Source organism: Lithobates pipiens, unplaced genomic scaffold (assembly GCF_037356315.1).
Source record: "Lithobates pipiens isolate NorthernLeopardFrog02 unplaced genomic scaffold, aLitPip1_a1.2 Scaffold_22, whole genome shotgun sequence".
Classification (NCBI taxonomy): domain Eukaryota; kingdom Metazoa; phylum Chordata; class Amphibia; order Anura; family Ranidae; genus Lithobates; species Lithobates pipiens.
This window is the reverse complement of record NW_027507784.1, coordinates 261122808-261139157: the sequence shown is the minus strand read 5'-3', so window position 1 is coordinate 261139157 and position 16350 is coordinate 261122808.

The window sequence follows — 16350 nt, the reverse complement described above, 5'->3', positions numbered from 1 at the left end:
ATCAAAGATACAACTATGTTAATGTCCCTTGTTAAATTTACATTGTATTTTTTTAAATGTACCTGCCTATTCCCAAACTGTCATTTGAAGTAAAACACATAGCCAAGTATTTTTCTATTTTTTTATTTTTTATTTAATAGGGAACACAAGACGGTCCTCTAAAATTCAAGAGGAAGGCAGCGATGGAGAAACTGTTGGAATTGGGGAACCCTTTGTACCACAGGGCAGACCTCAATTATGTGAAGAGCAAAATTGTGAGCCCGAGGAGTACATTTATAGAGAGCACAAGAATGCCCTGGACTCTGAGAGATCGGGAGCAGCAGCAGATGACTGGTATGTCCCCAGGCTGTGGTATTACCACAGCCTGCAGTTTTTGACTGACCAGACCGAACCCAGGCCATTGCTGTCAACTCACCCTTCCACATCGGCTGAGTCCATTTTTTTTCTTGTGCATTATTCCAAAAAAAGTAAATAAATTAGACATGTTATCTGCCATCCAAATAAAAAATAAATACCCTAACCAAAAAGTGCATTCTCAGCATACAAAAAGAAATAAAGTATAACAACTAAAATCATAATTTTTGATCAAAAATCAAATTAGTAATTATATAGCCGCGTACACACGGGGCGGACTGTCTGGCCAACTTAGTCCGTCAGACAATCCGAAGGACAGTCCGTCATACTTTCGAATGAACGGACTTGACCACACACACCACTTTTTGAGCGAACTAATACGGCGTACTAAGTCCGCCATACTATCCGCCCTACTTTTGAAATGAACGGACTCGCCCACACGCGCGAAGGAAACGTCGCTGACCCCGCCGCCTGGAATGGACTTAAAGGGGAACCCCAACGCCGAAAAAAATCGGCGTGGGGGTCCCCCCCAAGTCCACAACAGACCCTTGTCCGAGCACGCTACCTGGCCGGCCAGGAAAGGGAGTGCCCCCCTCCTGAGCCGTACCAGGCCGCGTGCCCTCAACATGGGGGGGTGCCTTGGGGAAGGGGGGGCCGCGCGGCCCCCCCACCCCAAAGCACCTTGTCCCCATGTTGATGAGGACAAGGGCCTCTTCCCGCCAACTCTGGCCGTTGGTTGTCGGGATCTACCGGCCCCCCACCCTATGTGAATGAGTATGGGGTACAATGTACCCCTACCCATTCACCTGTAAAATAAAAGTACCAAAAAAAGCACAACACACGAGATAAAATACTTTATTGCACAGCTCCGGGGGTCTTCCGTCTTCGGGGGTCTTCTCGCCGGACTCCTCCGCTATCTTCTTGTAGCTCTTTTGCTAGCGGAGGAGTCCGGCTTTCTTCCTCGCCGCCGGCCTCTTCTCCCGACTTCGGGGGTCTTGTCCCCCTCTTCGGTTCTTCTGCCGGGCCACCGCGCCTTCTTATAGCTCTTTTACAGGCGGTGGCCCGGTCTTCTGTCGCCGCCGTCGCCGCTGCCTTCCGTTCTTCTTCTTCTTCTTCTTCTTCTTCTTCTTCTTCTCCAGGAGATGTTGCCTCGACGATCTCTCCGGCCGGAAATGCCAGGGACGCACTGCGCGGCCACTTATATAGGGACAAGGGGCGGTGTCACATGGCTTTATGTCACATGGGTTGGTCACATGGGTTGATGTCACATGGGGACTATGACATCGTAAGGGGCGGGGTCACCATGTGACACCAACCCATGTGACATAAAGCCATGTGACACCGCCCCTTGTCCCTATATAAGTGGCCGCGCAGTGCGTCCCTGGCATTCCGGCTGGAGAGATCGTCGAGGCAACATCTCCTGGAGAAGAAGAAGAAGAAGAAGAGGAAGAAGAACGGAAGGCGGCGGCGACGGCGGCGGCAGAAGAACCGAAGAGGGGGACAAGACCCCCGAAGTCAGGAGAAGAGGCCGGTGGCGAAGAAGAAAGCCGGACTCCTCCGCTAGCAAAAGAGCTACAAGAAGATAGCGGAGGAGTCCGGCGAGAAGACCCCCGAAGACGGAAGACCCCCAGAGCTGTGCAATAAAGTATTTTATCTTGTGTGTTGTGTTTTTTTTTTGGTACTTTTATTTTACAGGTGAATGGGTAGGGGTACATTGTACCCCATACTCATTCACATAGGGTGGGGGGCCGGTATCCGGGAGTCCCCTCATTAAAGGGGGCTCCCGGATTCCGATAAGCCCCCTGCCCGCAGACCCCGACAACCAACGGCCAGGGTTGTCGGGAAGAGGCCCTTGTCCTCATCAACATGGGGACAAGGTGCTTTGGGGTGGGGGGGCCGCGCGGCCCCCCCCTTCCCCAAGGCACCCCCCCATGTTGAGGGCACGCGGCCTGGTACGGCTCAGGAGGGGGTCTGTTGTGGACTTGGGGGGGACCCCCACGCCGTTTTTTTTCGGCGTTGGGGTTCCCCTTTAAGTCCATACCAGGCGGCGGGGCCAGCGACGTCTCCTTCGCGGGCCCCGCCTACCTGGATACCCGCTCGAAATGAGCGGACTTTTCTCCGGGCGGGAAAAGTCCGCTCATTTCAAAAGTACGGCGGACTGGCACACACACGGGCGGATTGTCCGCCGAAATGCGAGTCCGACGGACAGTATTACGGAAATTCCGAAATACTTAGTCCGCCAGACTGCACGCTGAAAAAGTCCGCTGAAGCCCACACACGAGCGGACTGTCCGCTGAAATGTGTTTCGGCAGACTAAGTAGGCCAGACAGTCCGCCCGTGTGTACGCGGCTTTTGGATGAAAACCCCTCATCTATCCATTTAATGCATGTGTTTCCATTGTGGAAATGCTTATAAATTCAGTAGCATTAGGACTGCAAGCATACACAGGGTGCCGTGAAGTGGCCTTGCAGCTTATGCATGTGTTTGCAAATGCATGCTAACTAAACCCCTGTTTTTAACGCAGACTGTTGGACAGGTTAATTTGGTCAGTTGGCAGACTGGTTGGTGAGTTAAGCTATGGAATTTTCTGTTTTTGTCTTTCATGTGATAGCCCTTCCATGTGCTCCTTGCTGCGAAGGCTAGTTATAGGTGGGGGCAGGGGCCATTTGTTTGTATATGACGTCTTTATCTTCCTGGCATTGTGGAGAGTGTGCGTGTGTGCTCCCCGCATCAGTGGGGACCCTGTGCGTGTGCCCGGAGGCCATGATGTCCGCCGGGCACCCGCAATTGCTCATCACAGAGCAGGGACATGGATCTGTGTGTGTAAACACACAGATCAACCTCCTATCAGGGGAGAGGAGAACTGATCGTATGTTCCTTGTATATAGGAACACTGATCGGTCTCCTCCCCTCATCAGTCCCCTCACCTCACAGTTAAAATCACGCCCTAGGACACACATTTAACCCCTTCAGTACCCCCTAGTGTTAACCCCTTCCTTGCCAGTGACATTTATAAGTAATCAATGCATTTTTATAGAACTGATCACTTTATAAATGTCAAATAGTGTCAGAAACGTCCGATCTGTCCGCCACAATGAAAACTCCTCCTACAAGCTTTAACCAGTGCTTGGCAGGACACTGATAGAAGTCACAAGACTGCTATATGCTGCTGATGAGAAAAGGTATTTAGCAGTTTAAAAATATTTGCATTTCCACGTTCAGTGTATTGTGGGAGACCAGATATAGTGTATGAAGGGTCCTGGGTTTAGTAAAACTTTAACAGGGGCACAGACAGCAATAAAACCTGACAGAGGTTCTAATCCTAAACATCATAAAGTATGCTTAGTTATCTAATATCTGATTATCAATATCCAATTACCAACAACTTATGAACCCAGTACACTTAAAGCAGACCACAAACTTAAAACGCTATTTAATTTGTTTTTAATATTCAAAGCAAACTCACCCATCCATCCATGTCTCTATGCTTTATTTTGTAGAGAAAAAACCCTAGCATTTCTGGCTGTGGCCATATTGAGTAAGGGCAAATAATTAGTGTGGTATTTACTTCCTGGAATCCATCTTGCCTTAGCTCAAGCATGCATGCAGGAGGGTGTGCTTCACTGAGAAAACCCCTCCTTCCCTCCTGAAGACTCCTGGGATGTATGGCATATTTTACCTAGGCAGGTAACTAAAGAAATGTAAAAAAAAAAAAAAAAAAGTTTAAAACAAGTAAATATGATGTACTTTCCAATCTGTTTACTAATGCTAGCAACATGAAGTTTTAAAATGAACCAATGTTGACTGGGAGAGTGAAGTTCGCCTTTAACCACTTCAATACCGGACACTTTCCCCCCTCCCTGCCCAAGCCAATTTTCAGCTATCAGTGCTGTCACTTTTTAAATGTCAATTGGGCGTCATGCTACACTGTACCCAAACAACATTTTTATAATTTTGTTTCCACAAATAGCCCTTGTACACAGGGTCGCAAAATGTCTGATCGGACCGACCGTTGTCAGATAATCCGACCGTGTATGGGCTTCATCTGACTTTTTCCATCGGAATGTCCGACCAACAAAGTTTGAAAATTGGATATAAAATTTTTCCGACAACATGATCCGATCGGACTTTGTCCGATCGTTTGTAGAGAATTCCAATCAGACAAAGTGCCACGCATGCTCAGATCAAATTCCTAGACCAAAGCTATTGGCTACTAGCCTGAACGTAGTCCCATCGTAACTAAATAATGTCATCACGTTACGAACGATCGGATTTTCCGACAACTTTGTCGGACCGTGTGTATGCAACACCAGTTTCGGACAAAATCTACGGATTTTGTTGTCGGAATGTCCAACCATGTGTACAAGAGCTTAGAGGGGTTGCTCACCTCTGGAGTTTTTATTTGGGCACTGAAAGGCTGCACTAATGGGTACTTATGGGTGGTACTGTTGGCATCACTGATGGCACTGGCAGGCATCGCTGATGGGCCTGGACACTGATTGGCATATCCCTGGTGGTCCAGGATGGCATATCTGGTGGGCATCCTTTGTGGGCATCCCTGGTGCTCCTGGCAGCATCCCTGGTGGCCCTGGGCGGGCATCCGTGGGGGGGCTGTACTGATAAACAATCAGCACAGACCCCCCTGTCAGGAGAGCCACGGATCAGATGCGAGTGAGGAAAAGCCAATAAACGGCTCTTCCTGTTTACACTGTGATCAGCCGAGATTGGACACGGCAGCTCACGTGGTAAAGAGCCTTCGTCAGACTCTTTACCGAGATCAGTGGTGCGGTGCCCCCAAGGGCTCGTGATTGCAAACTATCCTGCTAGACGTCACATGACACCCAGTCAGGATAACTGAACCACCGCCGTCATTTTGCTATAGGCCGGGAGGGAAGTGGTTAATGATGTTTGGAATTTAAAAAGATTATAAATATATATCTGTAATTGGGGTAATCCACAATATTTAATGCAGTTTTTTTCAGTCATTTTCAGAGGTACATAGCAGGGTATATGGTGTATTGCACTAACTCCCCCTTCCTGCCCAAGCCATTTTTCAGCTTTCAGCGCTGTCACACTTTGAATAACAATTGCCCGCTCATGCTACACTGTACCCAAACTAATTTTTTATCATTTTCTTCACACAAATAGAGCTTTCTTTTGGTGGTATTTAATCACTGCTATCTTTTTTATTATTTACAAAAAAAAAGGACCACAATTTTTTAAAAAATAATGTTTTTTACGTTTCTTCTTTCAGTTAATTTTATAACTAAGTAATTTGTCACTGATGTGCGCTGATGAGGTGGCACCGATAGGCTGAACTGGTGGGCATTGATGAGGTGGCACTTATGGACACTGTTGAGGCGCCACTTATGGGCACTGATGAGGTGGCACTGATGAGGAGGCACTAATATGCTGCACTTATGAGCACTGATAGGTGGCACTGATAGGCACTAATAGGTGGCACTGGTGGGCACTGATAGGTGGCAGTGGCAGGCACTGATAGGCAGCATTGGTGGGCACTGATAGGCGGTGCATATGGGCACTGATGGGTGGCACCTATTGCCAGCACTAACTGGCATGGCTAATGGGCCCTGATTGGTGGCACTTGCGGGCAGTGGTGGGCACTGATTGCTGCCACTTGTGGGCACTGTATGCTGGCATTGGTGGGCACTGTATTGTGACACTGTATTTCACTATTGTAATCAGGGCACTGATGATCAGTGCCCTGATTACATTCCTACATGTCCCCCTGTGAGGAGATGCTGCTGATCGGCTCTCCTCACCACACACTCTGTCACTGTGAGGCGAGGAGAACCGATTACCGGCATCTCCATAGTTACGTGTGACAGGGTGTGATTGGACACAGCCAATCACATGGTTAAAAAGCCGCAGACGCAGCTTTTTACACAGATCGGGGTCGTGCCACGTTCTAGCAACACGGCGTGGCCACGATCACCACACGCCCACAGAGAGCAGCTGTTCTGGGACGCCGTCATATGACGGTGTCCCAGAACAAGAGCTGCACCGCTCCGCCATAATTTGACGGTGGGTGGGCAGCAAGCAGTTAAGCTGTATAAGTCAGTGTAACCAGGAAGGCTCCCCCCACTGTCAGAATACAATACCTCCATCCACCTCGAGTACAGGTGAACTCATTTTTTTTGTGTCCAACCCACTGGCTGAACAAAAAATAAATAAAAATGTATCGTGTATAGCCAGCATTAGGCTGGACTTGATTCTATGTAGACAATTAAGGGTAATATAAATTAGTGGTGAAGACAAGCAAGCTCTCTGTCACTCTGCTCTCTCCTACAACCAGCATTGTCTATGTTAGCTAATGAGCACAACTTATTGGCTTCTTAGCCCTTGTACACACGGTTGGAGATTCCGACAACCAAATCCGAATTAATTCTGGGCGAGGTCCGGAAGTGATGTTGCATACACACGGTCGGACCAAGTTGTCGGAATTTCCGGTTGGCAAGAACACGGTGACGTAAGCCGCGTACGGCGGGACTAGAAAAGGGAAGTTCAGCACCACGTCCGGCACCCTTTGGGCTCCTTCTGCTGATCTCGTGTGCATCACGTGTTAGTAGAAGTTTGGTGAGAGACGATTTGCGCTTTTCAGATTAGTGATTCAGTTCGGTACTGCTCTTCAGTTTCTGCTTGTCTTTGCGTATCTGATAATCAATGCGTGTAGTCAGTAAGTATTTGTTTCTCATTGTGGACTATATCTTGGTATAGTACGCTTTGATTTGCATTGCTTATTGTCTGCTTGCTTCTGCTATTCAGGTCGTTCTTTCAGGCATTGCTGTTTATCGGTGCTTTCTGTTGTCCGTTCTGACCAGCCGACCGTTTTCAAACCATGTTTCGTGTACGTACTCGTCGTAGAGTTTGTGCTGTGCAGGGGCTTCGTGTTGGGGTTCTTACTTTGACACAACCCCGGTCCATGAACAGGGAGGGGAGGCTTTTGTGGAGTAAGAATTGGTGCGCCAGCGTGACCAGTTCTCGCACATGCCTTTGCTCCGTGAGATCCGGGAGAATAATCCTGATGATTTCAGGAATTATCTGCTGGCTTTGCTGACCCCTTATATCTCCAGGCAGGATACCTGCATGCGGTAAGCCATCACTCCGGAGCAGAGGCTCATCGTCACGTTGCGCTACTTGGCGACTGGGAGAAGCCTTCAGGACCTCAAGTTCTCATCAGATGGGGGGGATGGGGGGGTGATGACTCTGATAAGGGAACCTTATACTTTAGGCTTTAAATACTCAGTTCCCAACATGTTATACTGATCTTGGGCAAAAATGTTTGTGTCTAATCTGCTTGCAATGTTGATTTGCAAAACTACAAATTTTTGGTCTTGTTTCACTCCACAGTGTCCTTCAACGCCACAGGAATGGCAGACTGTGGCCTCCCACTTTGCCAGTCGTTGGGACTTTTCCAATTGTGGAGGTGCAATTGATTGGAAGCACGTCTGCATCGTCCCACCACCCAACTCGGGGTCGTACTATTTTAACTACAAGGGGTTTAATAGTATCGTGGTGTTGGCGGTGGTGTTGGCGGTGGTGTCTGCGACCTATGACTTTTTGTATGTGGACGTGGGGCAAAATGGACGGATGTCAGATGGTGGAGTGTTCTCACGGACAGAGTTCTACTGGCGTCTCCAGAGTGGCAGTCTAGGCTTGCCACCCCCAGAGGAGAATCAGGAAGGACTCCCGTTCATCTTCGTCGCGGATGAGGCGTTTGCCCTGGCGAACCATCTGATACGGCCTTTCCCGATGAGGAACCTCACCCCCCCGGACCAGAGGATTTTTAATTTCCGCCTGTCCAGAGCCCGAAGAGTGGTGGAGAACACCTTTGGAATACTGGCCAGCCGGTTCCGCCTTTTTTTAACACCTATCCACATGGCAGAATACAAACTAAATCACATTGTGCTGGCGTGCTGTATTCTGCACAATTTCCTAAAAAGACATTCTGCAAACTATGCGGTCTCAGTTGGACAAGATGCAGGCTGGAAAATGAGAACCTCATGGACCTTGAAGCTGCTCGTCCTGGCTTGCCCCCCCAAAGCGCCCGTGAGGTTAGAACCCAATACATGGACTACTTTGTGGGTAGGGGGGCCATTGATATGCCAGACAATATCTGAGCAGCATTTTATGAATAAATTATTCTTTGAAACTCCAATATTTGTTTTCATTTACTGCTTGGCTTGGTTTTAGGTGTCTCCTAGGTAAATTTATGTTTATTCTTGTTGTGCCTTTTTCACCAACAGTGCAAACCCAAGTTCTGAGCGAGATGAGGGGACAGTCTCTTCTTCAGATAAGCTTATTATGTTGTGGGTCTGCTACACACACACCTTGTTTTTGGTAACTAATGTATGTAGTGCATTACTGACCAAAATCGTGCTCATTTTCAGCACCAGTGCAGGAAAATGGCATGATTGTGAAAATTAACACATCACTGTGGGTGTTATTTACTAAAGGCACATCCACTATGCACTACAAGTGCACTGCAAAAGTGCACCTGAAACTACACTTGGAGTGCAAAGTGGAGTTACCTTTAGTAAATAACACCCATTCTCACCAAAAACAACAATTTTACTCCAAATACATCTTTTGCGCAATGAAAAAGGAAGCCACACATTGTTGATAATTTAACTTTTTAATCCAAGCACATTCACATGTGCGTTTAGAAAAGGGTTTTACAACAAACCAACAAATTGGGTGTATCAAAAACAGGCTTTCAGGTAATTTTTTTTTAACTTTGTGTTTTTGTGTAAACAGGCATGTATCAAAGCGTAACATACAGAACACAGGAACTTACAAAGTTCAACTTTGAAAAGTGAAGACAATATCAGACATGAGTATGTTCAAACTGGGCTGATAATGCCTTCATCACATGGGGTGTCACCCCTGGAAAATCCAAATTTGGAAGATGCACACAGTGTGTCAACATGTGCTATCTCCCATCATGGGGGATCAATGTACATGTTTTGGGGCTGCAACCCCTTCATCTCAGCTACTTTCCACAAAACACGTACATTGATCCCCCATGATGGGAGCTAGCGCATCTTCCAAATTTGGATTTTCAAAAAATACAAAAGTTGTGGTTTAAAAGCCGAAAAATAAAACCCTAGCTAGTTTGGGGTGTTTCACACTCTCCCCAAAACATCAATGATGTTCTTCATTTTATTTTTAACATCATTGATGTTTTGCTGTATATTTTCTAAATCCCAACTGCACCCCATTATCTCACCAATCAGGATCTGGGCACTTTCACTGGTAAAATGGGATTCTTCTTCACATCACCTACAAAACAAAGCAAAAAAACACACCATGTATTATAAATATGGTGACATACATTGATGAGCTTACCGGAAGCTGTGTTCTCCGACACTCACCTGTTGTGGTGACAATTTGTCCAACTTCAACAATCTCTCCTTCCTCCTCCTCCTCCTCCTCCTGCTCCTCTGCTTCCGGTTTTTGAATTGTGCCTTCTTTGGGAGGGGTGGGGTCCCTGGTGTTCTCATACTTGCCGAGTCTTCTCTCCCCTATGAGAATGTAAAAAAAAAAGAATAATTAGCACACAGGCAGGGCAGGGCAGAAATAGGAATATGAAACTTGCTTGGAAGTGTTGTACAATTTTATTTTTTGGCCGAGTTCCAAGGTGAGAACATTATTGTGGACACTTTGTTAAGCTGGAATACTTACCTGCAGAACAATGTTTCTTATGAACAAATGAAACCATGAACTTGAAAGTGGCCATTTTAAAATGCACAACATGAAATCAAAGCACATGGAGCATGTATGCAAGCAAGAATAATCATATGAACACACGACAACTACTTACTTTTTTGAGAACACGCTTGATCCTTATGTACTGCTCGTGCTCCCTCAGTTTCAGGTCTGACCAGCGTTTTCTCAGTTGATCCATGGATCGGCGTACCCCAAAATTCTTCTGAAGACTCTTCACAACTTTATTCATGATCTTGGCCTTTCTGATATTTGGGTTTGGGTAAGGTCCATACTTCCCATCATAATCAGTCCTGTTCAATATGTCCAGCATCTCCAACATCTCTCCTAAAGACATATTTGAGGCCTTAAATCTTCTCTTCCTGAATCGGGACATTTCAGGCTCCGGGGCTTTCCTCACCCTCCTCCTCATTTGTGGAACTCTGATTGCGCACCTGCGTTCTCTCCGCCATGTGCTCTCCCCACTGCGCTGAAAGCGAAGGGGCGGGGAATAGTCTAGAAAGAACGTCAGGGGCGGACGGAGTTTCATGCATGCGCACTGTATATAAAACGCAACACGCATGTGTCGTCCGTATGATCTGTGAACAGAGGGAGAAGCTGAGGCGACGAACGTGCAAACGAAGGTAAAATTTTGAACTTGGTACATCACTAGGCTATACTGCTTCTAGATTGAGGCCTGCATTAGTGGAGTTTAGCCTGACATTAGGGTTTGTCTTGTGTTGTGTCTTGCAGACATTATGGACGGGTTCAATGATCATAGCTTCCTCCCTCTGTTCATCGATAAATACAGGGAGATGCCCTGCCTGTGGCAAGCGACACACCCTCTAGTAACAAACTAAAGAGGCAGGCAGCAATGGAGAAACTGGTTGAGTTTGTGAAGCCGGTGGTCCGCAAGGCAGACGTCAACTATTTAAAAATGAAAATCGGTGGCCTGAGCAGTACATATCTGAAGGAGAGGAAGAAGGTGCTGCAGTCCATGCAATCTGGTGCTTCAGCAGATGACGTTTATGTCCCCAGGCTGTGGTATTATAACAGGATGCAGTTTCTGTCAGACCAGGCTGAGGCCAGAAAATCACTCTCTACTCTTCCTTCCACGCGTCCTATGCTACATTCCACACCCGCTTAGTCTTCTGACGCCCAACCTGGGCCTTCCACTCAGGAAGAACTGGGGGAGCCCAGCTTGAGCCAGGTATAGTATTGTTCTACATATTTTGGGAGTATAAATGAATGATGTTTACTTGATTTTTGCTCACTAATTGCTGATTTTAGAAAGTGTTTCACATATCAATAGACAGTAGTGGCCAAAATCTTGGGGACAAGAAAGAAAGATGCTGGGCTCAGAATGATAGTCTTTTCTATTGGTTAACAATTTGCAACAGTCTTGATGTGAAAATTGTGTGTGTTTGATGAACCAAAAACTAAAACTATGTCCCTTTTTCATACACAGGAAGACATCAGCCAGGAGGAGGGTGTGGAATGCAGCAGCCAGGAGGTGGCTGTGGAAAGTGGCAGCCAGGAGGAGGCGAAGGTAAGCGGCAGCCAGGCGGTGGGTGGGCAAAGGAGCCTGACAGAATGCCAGGTCCCTCCCCTCCGCCTTCCATGCAAAAGGGCGAGAAAAGGGGGGAATGTGGAGGAGTCGGCCCTGAGGCTGATTGGGGAGGCATCAGCGGCCCTCCAAGCCAAACCCACCTATCAAGAGGCCTTTGCCGCCTTGGCTGCGTGCAAGCTTGAGAAAATGGAGGAGGGGCAACAGCTCTTGTGTGAGGAGGTAATTATACTCACCCTCAACAAGGGTCTGTTGGGCCAAATGACACAAACAACACACTTGTGTGATTTGGCCCATGCCCCTCCTCCTCCTCCTTCTGCCACACCTCCAGCACCACAGCCACAGCCTGGAAGGAAGCGTGGAAGGAAGACCAGAGTGTGATGACCTGGGTTCAGTCTGGTCTGACAGAAGATGCAGCCTCTTGTAGTACCACAGCCTGGGAACATAGATGTCATCTGCTGCTGTTCCGGGTTTCTTGGACTTCAGGACCAGACTTCTCTTCCTCAGACATGTACTCCTCAGGCCACAAAGTTTTGCGTTTAAATAGTTGATGTGTGCCCTGGGGGCCAAAGGCTTCGCTAATCTCCCCAGTTTCTCCATCGCTGCCTCCCTCTTTATTTGTTACTGACACCTAAATAAAGGTTTTTTTTGTTTGAAGAAATACTTACGTATGTGTTTTACTTCAAAAAGGACAGTATATTTGTGAGCAGGAAGGTACATTTCAAAAAAACAAAGTGAAATGAATAACAAGGGGCACCAACACTAAACAAGCTCCTGTAGATTAAAAAAGAAAAAGAAAATATAAAAAATATAATAATGTTGTTGTGGTAAGTTTACACACAAACCACACCCCAAAAAATGGAAAGATGAGCAAACTGTCAAAAAAGGAGATGTTTATGAAAAAAAACAAACACAAAATTCACCCAAAAAACAATAAACAAAAAATAAAATTGTGTAGATGTGACGAATTCAAAAATTGTATTGCTGAAATGAGTAAAAAAGAGTCAGGAAATACGTTCGGGAGAAGTGTGTGTGAATATGAGCATCAAAAGAAGTTACTTCTTGCAGCATTGTAAAGAACAAGAGAATGCGCTTCATGAAAGAATTTCTAACATTGCAGCGTGACGAATGTGCTATATCGATTATGAGCAGTAGTTTTACCTGAGCGAGCGCTTCCGTGTCCGAATTGGATTGTGAGCATGCATGGCACCTTGTCCTTCGGAGTAGGCTACACATGATCGGAGTATGTCCGATCGGAGCATTTTGTCTGAAAATTTTTCCGGCAAGTTGGAAAAGTTGGTCCGTCGGATATTCCGACGGAAACAGTCCGACAAAACGCTCCGATAGGAAACATTCCGACGGAATCTCCGACCTTGTGTACAAGGGCTTATGCTGCTTCTTCCTCTCCCCGTTTCTAGGAGAGATTCTGCTGTACAAGAGATTGCAACAGACTGATACCAGGTTAACTTTAGAGCCTTACACTGCTTGCATTAAAAATATATGTAAATATGTATTATTGAATACAAAGATGTACTATTTATGTTCCCAGACTGACTATAGGCCTATGCTTTAATAAAATTGTGTTTCCAGTTTAATTTGCTAATTTTGTTTTAGAGTGATAATCCAACACAACGAACCACAAAACAAATGGACAGATCGGAAGATGTATGAATATTTTACGGGTTACCTATTATATCATCTAGAACGCATAAAGCATTTACTAGGCTGAATCAATAAACTCTAGATGTTCTTGACCATAAACCTTGATTTTTATATGAAGAACTGGATTCGGTGTCAGCAGCATTATGCTGCTCTGGTGAGTCTAATTATGAAGGTGCGCGCTGTCAAAGGTTTGTGTATGACACATGCAGTCTCATTAAAAAAGTTCTCTTTGTCTGGATGTAGAACACCATCCCTTCAAGACGTTGCTTGTGTAATGCTCTGGAGCACATATACAAACATTTTAAAGGGGAGGTTAAAATAAGGAAGGAACAGATCTCCAATCAGGATATAATATAAAAAAAAAAAAAACCTTATGTTATTATGTGTCTTTGGTGGAGACTCCTCCATGCTCGAACTTAGGGAACCTCAAACCCAACCTTCCACGGCTCCAAGACCTTCTCAGGGGAAATCTTCACTCTCAGATTTCTCTTACAGAGCCACCTGCTGGTGCAGTCTGGTATTGTCATGAACATGAATTATTAAAGTGGTTGTAAACCCTTACATATACCCAGTGTAGTGACTGGCCTCGGGTGATACACAGAGATAAAACAAATCCTCCTACATAAGTTATACCTGTCTATCTGCAGCCCTTACTTCTCTACATCGATTAATAGTGCTGAATTTTAAAGCTTGTCTAGGAGAAGAAAGGGGGTGGAGAGTTGAAGTTACACTCTGCAGAGCTCAGTGAGAAGAGCTCTGACAGATGATTGGAGGGAAAGGACAGTCACACCCCCCTCAACACAGGAACAGAGTTGAGGCTGTCAATCAGCTGGAGATTCTAACCTGTCACCATTTTTCTCTTGTCAGAAGTGACCCATGCTGATAGCAGAGGAACAAAGCAGCAGACAAATGTGACACTTAGTGCTCTTAACTGAGACAAGTACACACCACAGAGGGATATGCTTTGTTCATATTTCATGTCTGAGGTTTACTACCACTTTAAATCTTTCTAGGGTGCCATTGTTGGGATGCCAACTTATGCTTTTATTATTGACAAGCGAAGTATAACTATCATAGATGTCAGCGTGATGAACAATTTTACAGGGTGATGAGAAAGTGGCAAACACTTTTCACAATGTTGATGCCTGCATAAATTCATCTAGCTGTCAGAAACAGGTACAGGAATGTATTGCATAGTGGGGGGCAGCAGTGAGGCCGGAGTGTCCATACTGAACCCTCGGTCCTCGCTATATTTTCAGCCCTTGGACAGCACAGCATTTATAGTTGCTATAATGCCGTTGGCTACACAGCATCATTGGTTGCTTGATAACCAATGACACACCCCCTACCCCATTCAGCTGCTAGCCTGGAGATTCATGTCAAATAAGGCCATTAGATTGTATAGCCAACTAGAGAATCTCCCAGCCAGCCTTGTGGCCAGGAATGCATAATTGGTCGCTAGAACACCAGCAGCCGTCAGCATCCTTGCGACCCACTGGCCCTTATCAGGAAGCTATCCCATGCATGATCATTTCCCAGCAAATACTCCTCTCTGAGGACTGACATCTGTCAGTATGCCAACCTAAAGTCAGTCTTAATTACCGCCATTTTCCTAATCTGCAGACTGGCAGTAATTACTTCAGATTTGTCACAGCCAAAGCCAAAGATTCTTAAAGCAACTCAATTTAAGAACTACTTGAATCTGTTGCATATGTCCAGACTCGTAAGACAAAAACAATTCCATAGCTCAACTCACCAACCAGTCTGCTGACCAACCAAATTAATCTGTCTAACCTTCTGTTAAAAGCAGGGGTTTAGTTAGCACACATTTTTAAACGCATGTGAAAGCTGCAAGGCCTCGTCACGGCACTCTGCGTTGCTTGCAGTCCTAACACTACAAATTTATGTGTCTCCACAGTGGAAGCACATGCATGGAATGGATAGATGTGGGACAGGTAAGCCTAATGGCTGCCCAAGTCCCCTTAAAGTAACAGGAGCACACTGGACACCCAGCAAGAGCACAATGGCAGCGAAGGTGCCCAGTGTGTCCCCGGACCATATATACGAACAGTAACAGTATGTCCAAACTCGTATCAAAAATTTTGTAGGGCTTTCATGAATTAGGCACAAGCTGAATAGCTGAATATTGGGTGTAGTTTAACCCTTTCACTGCCAGGCCATAGGCTCAAAGGTTACAACTCATTAATTCAGTATTAACATTAAATGATGGCCCTGAAACTCTTGCTGTCATTGGTGTGAACATCGATACCTAATATGTGAGGTGCAATTATCGTGTAAGCGCATGTGTGAGTGGTTTTGCGTTCGTATGTGCATGTAATGTGTGAACAGAAGGTTTTTTTAAATTTTTTGGGCGTTTTGTATTTTATTTTATCAAACTTTCTTTTTTATTCTAACTTTATTGCTATCATGAGGGGGCTGATAAGGAATGAAGTGCACATACGGGTCTGGTCTGGCTGTTTGATCCCGGGTTCCATTCCCTGATAGGCACATGGAAGCCAGGCACACAACATTTCCCACCCACTTGAGTCAGTAAATGTTTATTTTAGGGTAGAACTTGGATTGGGTGAGGGAGAGCCTAGGGATATTCCAGTAACTGTAAACTCAAAAATTAGAACTCTACAATTTCAGGGTGAAGGCACCCCCTGAAGCTGAGTCTTACTCCACAGGAACAATAGACTTCTTCTCTGGGTTCCAGCCTATTTACACTATCCTCAGCCCCCTGCTGGTCAACAGCTATATTGACCAGTGATTGGCTGGGGAGATATTAACATGCAGGCCAGGATCATCATCCACCCACTCACTATGTCCCATAATACCTGGCGGGGGGGACGGGACGTAATTGAGCCCATAAAAACAGAGCCAAGAACAGACCTAACAAATCCATCAGTGCTCTGCAGAGTGTAACTTCAACTCTCCATCCCCTTTTTTCTGAACTCCTAGATAAGCTTTAAAATTCAGCACTATGAATTGATGTAGAGAAGTAAGGGCTGCAGATAGACAGGTATAACTTGGAAAAATAC